Source organism: Zalophus californianus, chromosome 1 (assembly GCF_009762305.2).
Source record: "Zalophus californianus isolate mZalCal1 chromosome 1, mZalCal1.pri.v2, whole genome shotgun sequence".
Taxonomy (NCBI): Eukaryota; Metazoa; Chordata; class Mammalia; order Carnivora; family Otariidae; genus Zalophus; species Zalophus californianus.
Window position 1 is genome coordinate 87,762,064 of NC_045595.1, and position 16,266 is coordinate 87,778,329.

General features: G+C 40.2%; 1 protein-coding gene across 12 annotated transcripts in view; it reads left to right on the forward strand.

The window, feature by feature from the left end:
* NEK11 (NIMA related kinase 11) overlaps window positions 1-16,266 on the forward strand; it is a 243,966-nt gene that overhangs the window by 66,377 nt on the left and 161,323 nt on the right. The window lies entirely within an intron of this gene.

Sequence of the window (16,266 nt, forward strand, 5' to 3'; positions counted from 1 at the left end):
TGATTGTAAGCAATTCTCAGATACCTTTAGCATGCTATGAATTTATTGTATTTTTCAACAAGCTTGAGCTATTAATTTCGTGGTCCCCTTAGAATGTGTCAGTGTCACATCCCATGAGCTAAGTGATAGAGGCAGAAGATATTCTTAGGCCTCAGAGAGATAAATACTCAGACCACTAGTCAGTTTTGGACATGAAATATCTGATACAGAAGGTCAAAATATGTTTTATGAGTTCAGTTGTCTGTAATTTGTAATTATAATCTCTGCTTTTAAAAATGTATTTTAAAAAGTTTTAATTGTATTTTCCTGAGGTCAAAAGTAATAATTTTGGGATGTTTTAGAGACCCATAAGATGGTATGACCATGTTTGAAAAGATGAGCATACAGAGACAAAAGTAGATACTATGAGATGTCCATAGTACATCTTTCAACTTAGGAGTGTGTGCAACATTGTTCTTGAACAAAGGTTGAAATGTAGAGAGTACATCAAGGTCTGGCCATCTATGGATGTCAGATAGCTCAAATGTGTTGCCTGTTTTTTCTGAATGCATAAAAAGTAACCAGATAATACTGAGCTTTTGCCGTGTATCTTCTAAACACATGCTGGATGATACAGGTAGGCACTGATTTACTGACAACTCATACCAATCTTTTGAATGAGGTCAAACTATCCTAAGAAACAGTGATAAAAGAATATCAAATAATCTTTTAATAAACTACCCAAAGCTGCTGAATGTAGGACATGTGTGTATACAGCTGTATTGGTATTTCTTTTCTTTTCTTTACTATTCCATGCCATGTTTGTTGGCTAATACATAAGGAAATATGTATATGTATATGTCACATATGTACATGTCACCTTCACATATAAAGGTGACAACTTTTGTGTTCTATGTACAAAATAAAAAACTGAAATCTAGTTGATTTAAGAACCCAAGTGTTTGCAGTACATTTGGTGTGCTTAATAGTTGAAGTAAATGAGTTTAAAATAATCCTTCAGAGAGAAGATTAAAATATTTTTTTTAATCCTTCAACATTTTAAGAAAGTCATTAAATGGAGCTAAATGTTTGGATATTTGTGTATCTGTGTTCTTGAAATACCCTCCTTTGTGATTCAGGTAATAAGTGATGGTGCTTATTTATTATGTTATTATAAACCAATTATTGTAAAGGTTTTCTGTTTAGACAGAAATTTTAATTTTATACTTAAGTTCATTTATTCATTTATTAAATAGAGATAAATTAAAAATAAGGCCTAACCTTAAAGAGTTGTTAGTAAACTAGCAGAAATAAAACATGTACCTAAATAAGTATAAACCCTGTAGCCTGGTGGATATACCAGCTGCAGAGTCTCTGCTACATACTTTATAGCCCTGGGCAAGCTGCTTAGCCTCTCTGAACCTTTGTTTTCTCATCTATAAAATAGGAGTCATAATGGGATTCTCCCTGCTTACTTATAGAACTATAGGGAATATGCATTGAGATGTTATACATTTAAAAAGTTTGCAGTCTGTTAAGTGCTCTGTAAATGTTGTTGTTTGTGGTTGTAATTTAATGTAGAAATGAAAGCATAGCCACCAGAAGGGCAAACAAAACAAAAAATTAAAAAAAAAAAAAACCTCTGACAATAACAGTGCTGATAAGGATGTGGAGCTACTGGAACTTATGTTGCTGGTATAATCACTTTAGAAAAATGTTTGATTGTACTTCCAACCATAAACATTCAAATACCCTATGACCCACTAATTCTCTTCCTGAGATGAAAAATGAGTATCTGTGTCCAACAAGAGACAAGTACAAAATATCCATAGAAGCCTTATTTGTAATAGCTAAAACACTGAGAAATGTCCATTTAGAATAGAATGGTTAAATAAATTGTGGTATAGTCTTACAATGGAATACTGCTCTGCAATAAAAGAAGAACATACAATTGATATGCATGACTGGATGAATCTCAGAGACATGATGGGTGAAAGAAGCCAGATGCAAAGGAGTGCATACTATGTGACTCCATTTACATCAAGTTCAAAAACAGGCAAACTAATCTGAGATTAACTAACCCAATCTCCCCTTTGAAGGGGATTTTGACTGGAAGGGGGCATAAAGAATCTTCTGGGATGCTGGAAGTGTTCTATATCTTGACCTGAATGGATGATTACAAGGGTGATAAATTAATCAAGCTTAAGATTTATATAATTTAATGTAAATTATACTTTAATTTAAAACAACTGATAAGAATGCCAAGAAAAGTACACTTTAAGTGCTATAGGAGATCAGAAAAGGGATAATGATGCTATTTGGGAGAATCAGTGAAGGTCTTGGAAGAAATGATATTTGGCCCAAAGTAGGTTTTGAATAAGGTGAAAGATGAGTCTGAGCTTTCCAGGATTAGGGAACAGAGTTAGCAAAGGCACAGAACTGAGAAGTCATGGCACTTTTGGAGTGAATGATGAGTATAGTTCAGTTGGAATGGCTCTTGGGGTACATGAATGAAGTTGTGAGGAAAGGTAGGTTGACATCAAGTTGTAGAGGGCTTTATTTTGTAGTATAGACAATAATGCCACAGAAACCTTTTGAGTAGAACTATGATCAGAGCTTCAGGAAGACTGGGTGATAAATTATAGAGGGGAGAGAGGGGAACTCAGGCTATCAGTCTGAAACCTTTTAGAATATCCATGCATGAGGTTGTAGGACCTGAAACAATATGACAGCAGTGGGCAGTACATGGAAGGATGACAGTTAACTTGATAAGTTCAAATGACTGGAGTTAAAATTACATAGATATGTGAAATGTGGTAAGAGAAGGTCAAGGATGAACCCAAGTTTCATCACCCAAGGGTGAGTGAGAAGTTGGAAAGATAGATTTGAAGCAGTGGTACTAAGTTTAATGGTGAATATCCTGGGTGAAATATGGAGAGAGAATGAGATAGGGAAAGGGGGGGGTAGGGAAGATAGCAGGGAGAGAGGGAGGGAAGGAGAGAGGGAAGGAGGGAGAGAGAGAGACAGAAGAAAGGAAGGGAGGGAGGGAGGGAGGGAGGGAAAGAGGAAGGAAGGAAGGGAGGGAGGGAGGAGTTAGTTACAAGTGAGGCCCTAGATATTGGGAAAACACCGAAACTTGTCTGTTGGAGTTCCTCTGATATCAGAACGTTGAAACAAAAACTGGAGTGTAAGAAGTTTATCTAGGGGGTGATTTCATAAAACAGAAACCAGTGAGTGGGGAGAGTGAGTGAGATGGGGAAGTGAGAAAAACCATATAGGGCATATTATTGAGCTGGTTGCTTCTGTGGGAAGAGGGATCTGGAGGCAACATTCTTCTGTATGTTTTAGGTTTGGTGATCTTTTTGCATTCTTTCAGAGCTTTTATGAAAATTCTTCCCCATATATAAGTATTTTCTAGCACTATTATGAATTTCCTCCTGAAAAACTGCTCACATTTCTGGGAATTACAGGTGGAAAGGAGAGGCAGTTATCACTATCTTGATCAAATCTCTAGACTATTTTTTGTGAGGTGTTTTGAGTGTGGCTGACACACAATGTTATATTAGTTTGAGGTGTACAACATAGTGATTCGACAAGTTTGTGCATTATACTCTGCTCACCACAAGCGATCTCCCGAGTAGTTTTTAAATGGAAAAATGCTATATATTATTCCTGATCATAAATATGTCATCTACTTTTCACTTCTGTTAGTTTTCAATATTTAATTTGTATACTTCTAAATATGTCTCCTCTAGAAAATAATCTATCTCCTGGACAACATAGGAGAAATGGTTGAATTCCTAGAAACCTATAACCTACCAAAAAGGAAGCAGGAAGAGATAGAAAATTTGAACAGACCAGTTACCTACAAAGAAATTGAATCAGTAATCAAAAAACTCCTGACAAACAAAAGTCCAGGACCAGATAGCTTCATAGGTGAATTTTACCAAATATTTATTTTTTTTTAAAGATTTTTATTTATTTATTTGTCAGAGAGAGAGAGCACACAAGCAGGGGGAGCAGCAGGCAGAGGGAGAAACAGGCTCCCCGCTGAGCAAGGAGCCTGATGCGGGACTCTATCCCAGAACCCTGGGATCATGACCTGAGTTGAAGGCAGATGCTTAACTGACTGAGCCACCCAGGTGTCCTAAACATTTAAAGAAGAGTTAATACCTATTCTTCTCAAACTTTTCCAAAAAATAGAAGAGGAAGGAAAATTTCCAAATTCATCCTATTAGGACAGCATTACCCTGATACCAAAACAAGATAAAGACACACAAAAAAAGAGAACTACAGGCCAATATCTCTGATGAACATAGATGTAAAAATCTTCAACCAAATATTAACAGACTGAATCCAACAATACATTAAAAAAAATCATTCACCACAATCAAGTGGGATTTATTCCTAGGTTGCAAAGGTGGTTCAGTATTCGCAAATCAATGTGATACATCACATCAATAAGAGAAAGGATAAAAACCATATGATCATTTCAATAGATGCAGAAAAAGCATTTGACAAAGCACAACCTGGATTCATGATAAAAGCCCTTAATAAAGTAGATTTAGAGGGAACATACCTCAACATAATAAAGCCTTTATATGAAAAACTCACAGCTAACATCATATTCAATGGTGAAAAACAGAGCTTTTCCCCTAAGGTCAGGAACAAAACAAGGATGTCCAGTCTCACCACTTTTTGAAGATTTTATTTATTAATTTGAGAGAGGGAGAGCATGAGTGTGAGCAGGGGCAGGGACAGAGGGAGAGAATCTCAAGCAGACTCCATGCTGAGCATGGAGCCTGATGCACCATGCTCGATCTCATGACCCTGAGATCATGACGTGAGCTGAAACCAAGAGTTGGGCACTTAACCGACTGAGCCACCCAGGTACCCCCACTTCACCACTTTTATATAACAGTATCAGAATAGCTAAAATCAAAAACATAAGAAACAATAAGTGTTGATGAGGATGCGGAGAAAAAGGAACTCTCATGCACTGTTGGTGGGAATGCAAACTGGTGCAGCCACTTTGGAAGATAGTGTGGAGGTTGCTCAAAAAATTAAATATAGGGCTACCCTATGATCCAGTAATTGCACTACTGGTTGTTTACCCAAAGAATACAAAAATTAATTTGAAGGGATACATGCATCCCTATGTCTCCTGCAGCATTATTTACAGTAGCCAAATTATGGAAGCAACCTAAGTGTCCATCGATAGATGAATGGATAAAGAAGAAGTGGTGTGTGTGTGTGTGTGTGTGTGTGTGTGTGTACACAATGGAATATTATTCACCCATAAAAAATTGAAATCTTGCCATTTGCAACCGCATGGATGGATCTAGAGAGTATAATGCTAATGAAATAAGCCAGTGAGACAAAAAGTAAATACCATATGATTTCACTCATATGTGGAATTTAAGAAACTAAACAAATGAGCAAAGGTAAAAACAGAGAGAGAGAGAAAGAGACAAACCATGAAATAGACTCTTAACTATAGAGACAAACTGATGGTTACCAGAGCAAACTGATGGTTACCAGATGGTTACCAGTGGGTGGGGCATGGGTAAAATGGGTGATGGGAATTAAGAGTACACTTATTTTGATGAGCACTGAGTAATATATGGAATTGTTGAATCACTATATTGTATACCTGAAACGAATATAATACTGTATGTTAACTATACTGGAATTAAAATTTTTAAAAAATAATTAATTAAAAAAATAAAGACGTTATCTTAATTATCTGTTCTTAAAGCATTTTAAATCCAAAAGAATGATTCTATTAGCATATAGCATAGACACTTACAAATAATGATGTATAAAGCTAAGAGTATTCAGTTTACTAAAAGCTACCTTTGAGAATAAGACACTAAAACTCTTCCTGCTGAAGGAAGTCATGTTGCATGAACAAAAAACCCCAATCTCAGTGGCTTATTACAACAACAATTTCTTGCTCATGTTGCATTTGGCAGCTGCAGATCAGCTGCGAGTCAGCTCTACTTGTCCTGCCATTTCAGTACCAAAACTGAAGGAGCAGCTCCCACATGAGACATGCTTTTCTCATGGCAGAGGGAAAAGCAAGAGAGTTAGCAGAAACACTCCGTGGCTCTTAAAGGTCCTGCTCAGACACGACAGTTGCCCCATCTGCTCACATGCTTTTGACCAGAATAAGTCACATGACCAAGCCCAGTGTCAGAAGAGTGGAGGAGCCTATTCCTCCTGAAGGGAACATTCACTGCAAGTCACAAGAGGTGTGACTATTTGGGAACAGGAGTATAGCCTACCACAATGCTTCATTCAGCTTTCAAATCAAATCTTTCAAACCATAGCCAATATGGTCTATAGTATATATTAAAATGTATTTTGAAAATTACATAGATTGTATGAGTTATGAAGATTACCTTGGAAACAACACATGTGAAGAAGTTAGGTTTTGGGGCGCCTGGGTAGCTCAGTCATTAAGCATCTACCTTCGGCTCATGTCATGATCCCAGGGTCCTGGGATTGAGCCCCATATCGCGCTGCCTGCTCAACGGGAAGCCTGCTTCTCCCTCTCTCACTTCCCCTGCTTGTGTTCCATCTCTCGCTGTCTCTGTCAAATAAATAAATAAAATCTTAAAAAAAAAAGTTAGGTTTTACTCCTCTGTTGCAAATGCCTTGCAAATGATTTTAGTGCAGGTGATGGTTAATTTTATGTGTCACCTTGAGTTGGCCATGTGGTATCCGGATTAAACATTGCTTCTGGGTATGTCTGTGAGGGTGTTTCTGATGAGATTAGTATTTGAATCCGTGAACTCAGTAATGTAGATTGCCCTCTCCAATGTGGTTGGCCAACGTCTAATCCCTTGGGGGCCTGACTTGAACAAAAGGCAGAGAGGAGGAATTTGCCCGCGTTTTCCTGCCTTGAGCTGGGACTTATCTTCTCTTGTCCTCAGACTGAGACTTAGACTGCGGATTCCCCTGGTTCCCAGGTCTATAGACTCAGACTGAGTTATGCCACCAGCTTCCCTGGGTCTCCCACTTGGAGATTGTGGAATTTCTCAGCCTCCATAATTGTATGAGCCAATTCCTTGTCATAAATCGCCATATCTATCTATATCTAAATCTATATCTGTATTATAGCCTATTGGTTCAGTTTCTCTGGAGAACCCTGACTATAGTGCACCAGCAGAGGAGATCAAGAACATCCTGGAAAAGCTAAGAAAAATGAGGTTACAGAAGAAATAAAGATTTTGTTTACTCCTTTGGAGCTGTCCTGTACTTATTTTAATTTGGTTTATTTATACATTATAATATGCTAAATCTATAGCATATGGCAAAAATACATAAACACAAAAATAATGATGCCAAAAGCTGAATATATGCACAGTTCACTATATATCTTGAGAATGTAGTACTAAATGTAGTACTAAAACTCATTCCTCCCTGTGGGCCTGAACCTCTGGCACAGAGGGATGTAACTTTTATAAAGGTGTTTGTGTTCTGAAGCTCCTTACCAACTCCTTCATGCTTCCATAGGCTGGTTCAGTAGTTGAGGGACTTTGGAACCTTGGACAAAGCTAGAACCACCCAGTCTCTGAAAGTGCAATCCTGTAGCCTTTCTTCTCTTCGGTCCAATTAATTGGCTAATGTTTGAAATATCATCATCTCTGGACACCACAGCAGAATTGGGCACAAGGGAATTCCTTAGGGGCAGAGGCAATGTCTTGCTCTTTTTTTTTTTCCCCAGTGTTAATTTGGAAACCACTAAGCAAACAACAAACAAAAAACCCAAACTTATTCCTGTTGAAGAGGAGGAATCCAATTAGCCTAGATTTTTTAGGTTGGAGGTCAGAGCAGCCTCTCTGCAGAGAGCCCATTTGCTGGTGATCTTGAGGCCTTACTGATTTTGGTGCTTTTACAGTGGAGGAGAGCCCGGGGCTGGAGCACTTTCCCTAAGATGACTGTCTCATCACCTTGCAGCCCACACAGTTTCCCTGACAGCTTGGTGAGGTTTTGTGCTAGAATGGCCCAATATTCCCTGAGAGGTGGCATCAGGAATTCACTACTGGAAATCCAGGTCAGGAAATATGATGGGGGATGGTGGTGTGCTACCCCAGGTTTGAAGATGGAAAAGCAGAAAGAAGCTGTGGTCTTTGTGGTGTTACTGGTGATTTCCTATTTTCTTCCAGTTCCTACTTTTTTTTTTTTTCAATGTCATCAGGCAGGTGGTACATTACGGATTGAACTGTGTTACCAAAAAGAAGGTTGAAGTGCTAACCATCAGGATCTCAGAATATGACCTTATTTGGAGATAGGGTTGCTACAGATGTAATTAGTTAGGATGAGGTCATTTTCAAGTAGGGTTGGCCTTCTAAGAGGGGATTTGGACGCAGACACACACAATGGGCAGATGATGGGAAGACCACAGGGAGGAGATGGTCACATCACCATGAAGGCAGAGACATGGGGTGATGCATCTTTCAGCCACGGAATGCCAAGGATTGTCGGCAAACACCAGAAACTAGAGGAGGCAAGGAAGGATGCTCCAGAAAGATGTCCTGGCCGACACCTCGGTTTTAGACTTAACAGCTTCCAGAACTGAGACAATATATTTCTGTTGTTTAAAGCCACCCAGTTTGTAGAAACTTTGTTACGACAGTTCTAGCAAACGGATACACGGCATTATACCTATTTGACAGATGAGCCACGGGAGCCCAAATTCAGGCCCTTCGACTCTCAGTCCAGAGCTCTTCCAAAGAGGCTGCACGCTTTTTTGATTCTCCTCTCTTGCGTCCTTTCCATGGCCAACTCCTGAAGTCCTGTTGGGTTTTCCTTTGTGAAAAATCCACCCACTCTCCCGTTTCTTTCTGCAGGGCTGCCCTCGCTCAGGCCCTCCATGTCAGGAATGGGACAGCAGATCTGCTGGCCCAACTCCCCTTCTTGCAATCCACTAGTTCACTTCACACCTCTTTCTCGAAAGCCCACTGTGTGACAGGGTCTGTGCTAGGTGCCGAGGTCCTCTCATTGAACAAAGCAGACTTGGACCGTCCTCCTGTTAAAACACTACTTCAGGGGCGCCTGGGTGGCTCAGTCGTTAAGCGTCTGTCTTCGGCTCAGGTCATGATCCCAGAGTCCTGGATCGAGCCCCGCATCGGGCTCCCTGCTCAGCGGGAAGCCTGCTTCTCCCTCTCCCACTCCCTCTGCTTGAGTTTCCTCTCTCGCTGTGTCTCTCTCCGCGCGCCCACTGCTCCGGCTCCGGGTCCCGGTCCGCGCCGCCGCCGCCGCGCAGAGTCGCGCATCCCCCGCGCAGCGCCAGGCCGGGCGCGCTCTCCTCGCGATAAGAAAGTTTCTCCCGGGGCCCCGGCCGGATCCGCCCCTCGCACGGGGGTCGGCGTCCGACGCGTGTTCCGGCCGGGCGCTCGCACTAGGGCAGCCGCCGGCTCCGGCCCCACAATGAGCGAGGAGGTGGCATCCTGAACAAAGTGCGTCCCCCAGTTCCTACTTTTTAAGGATGTCCTGAGGTCACTTTTTTTCAAGGAGACCCCCCTCCCCCGCCCCCAGTGCCAGGTGTAGGCAGCTCCTGCTGTGTTGGCAATAGCTACGTTTGAAGGGGGCCTGACTCCGCCCCTCACTTAAGACACAGAGGGGTGGTCATGGTCTTGAGGGCCTACCAGGGAGGTGCTTCAGGGGCTAGGATGGATGCCACATGGCAGAGACCAGCAACAGGGAGTACCCTTTGTGCCAGTACCTTTGGCAAGAAGAGTTTGCAATCCACCCTGAGACCCTGCCAGATGTTGGACAGACATGTGGAGAGGGAGCTGAGATTTTAGAAACTGTGGAGATAAGTGCTTAAGGGAAGATGAAAGGTTAAATTGTGCGTATCTTTTCCACAGTCTTACTTTGGGTTGAGGGCCTGAGAAACACCTGTTCCATTTACCTTCACGGACTTCTCTTCACTCTCCTGTGGTCCTGAGGACTGAAGGATGCAGAAAATGGCCTGACGGAGGAGACAAAGGCAGGAGCTCTGCCATGTATTTGAGCACAACTGTCCTCTAATCTTAGCCAGTCACTTATCTCTCTTGGGCATCAGGAAACTTAGAAATGAGAGGGACCTACACATGGTATGGGACACATGAAGTAATAGATGAAGGACTACTCTGAGTTTTTTAGAAGAAGGGTTTTATATAAGTTGCCTATATTACTAGTAACCTTGTTATTTCTTGGATTTGATTTTTATATGCTTCAAAGCATATAAAGTATATATATATATACTACATATATTTGATAGTAACTAAATATATGACAAGACTTTCTTGCTGGAATTATTTTTGCGTACTGTAACCAGAAAGCCAGTAAATTATACTTTAACCGAATTTGCCAAATAGTGTGATATCTGGTCTATTATATAGAATTTATTATTTCATTGGAATGGTACCAGCCAATTACTTCTCATAACTGTTTTCTAACACATTGTTTGCATTTTTCTTAAAATACTTAGTGCTGATTTACATACTTATATATTTATATATCTGAGGGCTATCAATGCATTGTTATCAAAACTCATCTTCTCCTTGTCTGGGTGTCACTTGGGTAAGTTTCTCTTGAATGTATTACTTATTCTAAGTTTATAGTACCCAGTCTCCTGGTTACCTACCAAGCTCACTCTTCCAAATTCTAAACTCTTAGATTCTCGGACCCCCTGGTACTCGGGGCTGGAAGAGAACCAGTACCCGCTCCTCAGATCTCATATCAAGAGCTGCAGGGACCAAGTGAATCAACTTAAGATGCTTTTAAGTGCAAGTAACAGAAGCAGCTGAAATCATAAAGAAAATTCATTAACTCACCTAACAAGAAGTGTCCAAAGAGGGTGGTTGACACTGGTGGCTCAGCAATACTTCAAGTTCTTTCCATCTCTTTACTCCATTTTCAGCATGGTTGGGTTTTGTAATTGGGCTTGTCCTCTTATAGTTGCCCCTATGGCTGAAGCACCACCACATATCACCTACCCCCATACAACAGTAACCAAAAGCCAAACAAGGTAAAAGGGCCATATGTCACCCTCTTCTTTCATCTTTTATAAGAGTATGGAACTATTTCCTACAAGCTTCCAGCAGACTTACATTTCATTGTTAGAAAAAATTTCCAAAACTTAGAAAGGGCAAAAGAGATTACTGAGTATTCTTTGAGCACAAAGCTGGACTTAGTTTCCTATCATCTAGGTTATTTTATAACTCTGTAGAGTTAGAGGTTAACTTGAATATTTTTGTCTAGAAGAGATGCAAATATTTTTTGTTCACTGGAACAGACAACTCTGGGAATCTGGTTTATGGCCCTGTTGGCCACTAATCAGTTTTGTACCTAACCCAGCTATCCTCTTGTAAATAATTTAGCTTGTCAAAGACTCTGCCTTCGTTTTAACATATTACTAGTTTCCTCATTGATTAATGAGTGGAACAAAATCCTTGACATGTTCATTTTATATTTTCATGATATTCATAATTTTACCTTTTTGAAAATTACACTTTAACATTGGCTAGAATTTGGTCATACCATATACCTAAGCCAGTCACCCAAAGGGAAAAGAGATTACCTCAACTTATTTCCCATAGTATCCTCCACATTCACTCCCTTCCCTCCTCAATGCGCTTATCTACCAGGACTGAGGAGGCCCCAGCCTCCCCAGGACTCATGGGGTTCTGATATCAAGGGAGAAGAGCAAGAGAATGATCATTGTGTAGGTGCTTAATAGTTCCTGAGATACCAAGGGAACCCCAAGAGTGGGCATAGAAGAGGCCAAATTTTATTTAACTTTCTATTTGTTAAATATAGTTGTTTTGCCTTTAATCTTTAAGTAGTCAACATCATACTTACACAGAGCCCAGCTCTAGATGTTGTAGGAATATAAGAAGGCAGGAGAGAATATTTATTCAAAGAAAGTTTCTATTTTTTTAAAAATTAATGAATGAGCCCCAGTAGAGGTATTCCTCTTTGTGCCAAGGATAGTGCTTTTAAAATCAACATACATTTATTGAACATTTACCATGAGTAAAACAGAACTATGATACTTTGTGGAGTCAAATAGACCTGTTCGTACCCATAGGCAAGTTATTGGGCAAATTCATACGTGGGCAAATTATTTAGCCTCTCTAGGCCTTGATTTTCCCATCTCCAGAGTAGACATAAGTATAGCAGCATAGCGCTTTAGGTGATAGCACTGGGGGTTTTTTGCCCTGAGAAGAAGTGGCCCAGACCTGTGTTGTCCACTTTTATTCTTCCCTTTCCTCTCCATTCTTGAAAGCATTGCTTATTCCTCTGTAATTCTCCAAAGCCTTTAGGAGAATAAAGATTATTTGAATTAGAGAGAACTCCTGCCATCATTCTCAATCCTTCTTTTTATGTACAATTCTAATTGCATTCCCTGTTTGAGTGTGTGGCTATTTGTCTCCATGAAGTAAAGTAGATGGACTTTCTGAGTGGCCTTTCTTTGGCCCTGCTCCTCAGTCATGATTTACAGCTTTGCTCTGGATGACTGAGGTCTGACCACTGTACCAAGGTAACATTGCTACACCTACATTATCACTAATTGTAATAGTAAAAAACCAATTATAATTGATATTTCTAGTGTTAACTGATAACAGTACAATTTCATGGGCATGTACATAAGAGCAATCATTTGTTGGGAGAGGTTTCTTTCTGAATGTGAATGTCTATATTGGTAACTATTTATAATTATAAATAATTTTTTAAATTATTATGTTAATCACCATACATTACATCATTAGTTTTTGATGTAGTGTTCCATGATGCATTGTTTGCGTATAACACCCTGTGCTCCATGCAGAACGTGCCCTCTTTAAAACCCATCACCAGGCTAACCCATAAATAATTTTTAATAAAGTGATGAGAGCTGGGTTCCCCTCTGCCATCTTTTATAGTTATTTATGTACTTTTCCTTTATCTCTCCAACCTGATTGGGCATTATGGGATACATGGCCTTGTGTTATTAATCTTTATATTTTTCACATTATGTTATATAGCACATAGCATGTAGTTGGCACTCATTGTTTTTTAGGATTAATAAATGAGCCCCACAAGATGGTACTCATTTTTGTTCCCAGGATAGTGTTTCTAAACTTAACATACATTTATCGAGCCTCTACCATGAGTAGAGAACAGTGTGGAAGAGTAAAAGATGATACAGACCTGGCCTGAGTTTTTGCTAAGGCTTCTGGAGGCAATGATATGGCCAGATCTTCTAGTCTCTTACAGGCCACATACAGGATTTTACATTCTATTCTGGAAGCAGTGAAGACCCATGGAAGGTTTTTAAGTTAGGGCAAGATTTAATTTTGTAAAGAGCAGATTTTAATATTGTAAAGCCACATGCCTACTCCCAGCCTAAGTCTCAGGAATACTGCTCTCAAATTGGGGTCCCCTGTATAGGCCTGATGACTAGATACACCATAGTACTTGATGCGTATTATAATCATGAATTGTTAAAAACTATCCTTTGTGATGTCAGGGAGTTATATAGTCCATTTTGGAAAAATGTTAATCAAAAATAGTTTGAAAAGTTGAGGCACCTGTAAACCCAAGGATTCAATCGAGTTTAACCTACCGGTTTAATTAAATGTTTATAGTGTACAGGGGATAATATAGTCAGGTAAGATACAGACCTTGTAGAGCTTAGAATTTAGCAAGAGTGATCGGTCAATTGTAGAATATGGTGTGAAAAGAAGAACAGAAGTGGGAGAGTAACTTGTCTAACTTGCTGATAGTAGTAGGAATAGTGGTTAAGAAAGTGATACAGGACGGCGGCGCCTGGGTGGCTTAGTTGTTAAGCGTCTGCCTTCGGCTCAGGTCATGATCCCAGGGTCCTGGGATTGAGCCCCGCATCGGGCTCCCTGCTCAGTGGGAAGCCTGCTTCTCCCTCTCCCACTCCCCCTGCTTGTGTTCCTTCTCTCACTGTGTCTCTCTCTGTCAAATAAATAAATAAAATCTTAAAAAAAAAAAAAAGTGATACAGGGGGATACTTTTCTAAGCTTGGGCCTCTAGGAAATAACCCAGGGCAAGGATTGGGATGCTGTTACCTGTCCTGGGTGGTATAGACCCAGGGTGGTGAGAATGAGGACAAATTGAAATGAGGTGAGGATGTGAAGCAGAGAAGTGTGTGTTACTGTACTGGCCATCAATTCACCAAGAGCTGAGAAAGACAATAGCAGGTTGCCTGGCAGGGATTTTTGTATGGCTTATAAACACAGGGGTAGCATGCCTTAGGGAGAAAAAGAGAAAATGATTGCCTGGCTTCTTTCTCCTCTTGTCTCCTACTGGTCTACTCCAAAGGAGTTAACTGCCTTGCACTTTTAGGCTGTATCATCTCGTTCCTTACATTGCCAATTGGAATGCTTGATTCCATGTCCTGCAGTGTGGTGTTTCATCCTAGTCCAGATGGGGCAGGAGCCTGAGGGCCTGGCATCCCCAGGCAAGTGACCGATTGGCCTCCAGTACCAGTGCCTTTGGAAGGAAGGGGGTAGTCAGGGGACTCCAAGGAGGTACATGAGGTTTGTATCCAATACAATCCTGAAGGACAGACAGGATTCTGAGAGGAAGAGATGAAAGAGGAAGGCGTTTTAAAATGAGCAGTGACATAAAGGAAGAAACATGTGTGCTGCATTTAAGATAAAGCAAGTGCCTTTTGGCTTCAACAGAGATGTGACCATTTCTTAGCCCATATTTTCTTGGCTTGTGGTTATTCTTGAGTTTTTTCCCCTTTTAAAAGGTACTTCAAATATATAACTAAATGTTTATTCCTTCATTAGATTTTTTTTTTTTTTTTGTATGAATAAATAGGTGGAAGAGGAGGCTGGAAATGGAAGACTCCAGATGTGAAGCCGTCCTTGATTCAGTCAATAGTAGGGGTCACGGAGGGTCTTGAGCAGGGAGTGGGGAGTACAAGAGTGAGGGGGAAAGGATGATGGGGTTTAAGCCACTCCCTATAGTTCATCATTCATTTCTGCTTGATAGCCTCACACAACTTCCCTTTTGCTATATTGGTGGTAGCAATAACAATAGAAGTATGAGCAGTAACAGTAACAACCACCACAACCATGGCTCATCCCATAGCTTCATTCACATCTCTGTTCCAATGTCACTTTCTCCAAGGCCTTCCTGACCATCTGATCTCAACTATAAACTGGCATCTCCCTACTCTGGTTAGTCTCTAGCTTCTTGCTCTGCTTTATTGTTTTAATAGCATTAAGTTAGCAGACATCATATTATATATGTATTCATTTAGTTGTTTTCTGCCTGTTTGCCTTACCAGAAAACTTCATAAACTCAGAGACTTTGTCTTCACCAGTCACTGCGGCACTGTTCTAAGCACCTGATGGGGTTCTAATGTAACTTCATTGAACCGTATGTGTGCTGTGTGTGAACTGTATGATGCTGATTCTTTGTAATCTGTTGATGCTTGCTTTATTGATTAGTTCATTGTCAGTTTTTGAAAATATTCCATGTGTGCCTGAAACAACATGCATTTTTAACTTTTTTGATGAAATATTCAGTTTATGTGTATTAGCTCAAGCCAGTTGTGTTTTTCAAATCTATAATTATTTTACTAAAATCTATATCATTAATTTTTTTGCCTACTGAATCTATTAATTACTGAGGGAAATATGTGTGTTTTTGAATTTTTTTATTATGTTATGTTAATCACCATACATACTGAGGGGAATATGTTAAACTTCCCACTATGATTGTGGATTTGTCAATTTCCCCTTAAATTTTTATTAATTTTTCATAATGTATCTAAGCTTGTGTCATAAGTTGCAGACAAGTACAGAATTTAAAAATTTTCCAAATAGGGGCACCTGGATGGCTCAGTTGCTTAATCATCCAGCTCTTGATTTTGCTCAAGACATGATCTCAGGGTCATGAGATTGAGCCCCACGTCAGGCTCTGTGCTGAGGGTGGACCTGCTTAAGATTCTCTCTCTCCCTCTTCCCCTCCCCCTTGCTCTCTTTCTCTCTCTAAAATAATAAATAAATAAAATTTTTCTCAATAAATTATTGGATTTTTTTATTATGTAGTGATACTCTTTTTTTTTTTTTTTTTTTGAGGTGGGGGAGAGAGAGAGAGAGAGAAAGACAGTACCCCTGCTTGTGGTAGGGGGGCTGTTGGCCACGGGCATGGGCAGAGGGAGAGGGAGAGAAAGAATCTTAAGCAGGCTTCATGCCCAGTGCGGAGCCCCAGCCTGGCTTGATCTCAACAACCCTGAGATCATGACCTGAGCCGAAACCAAGA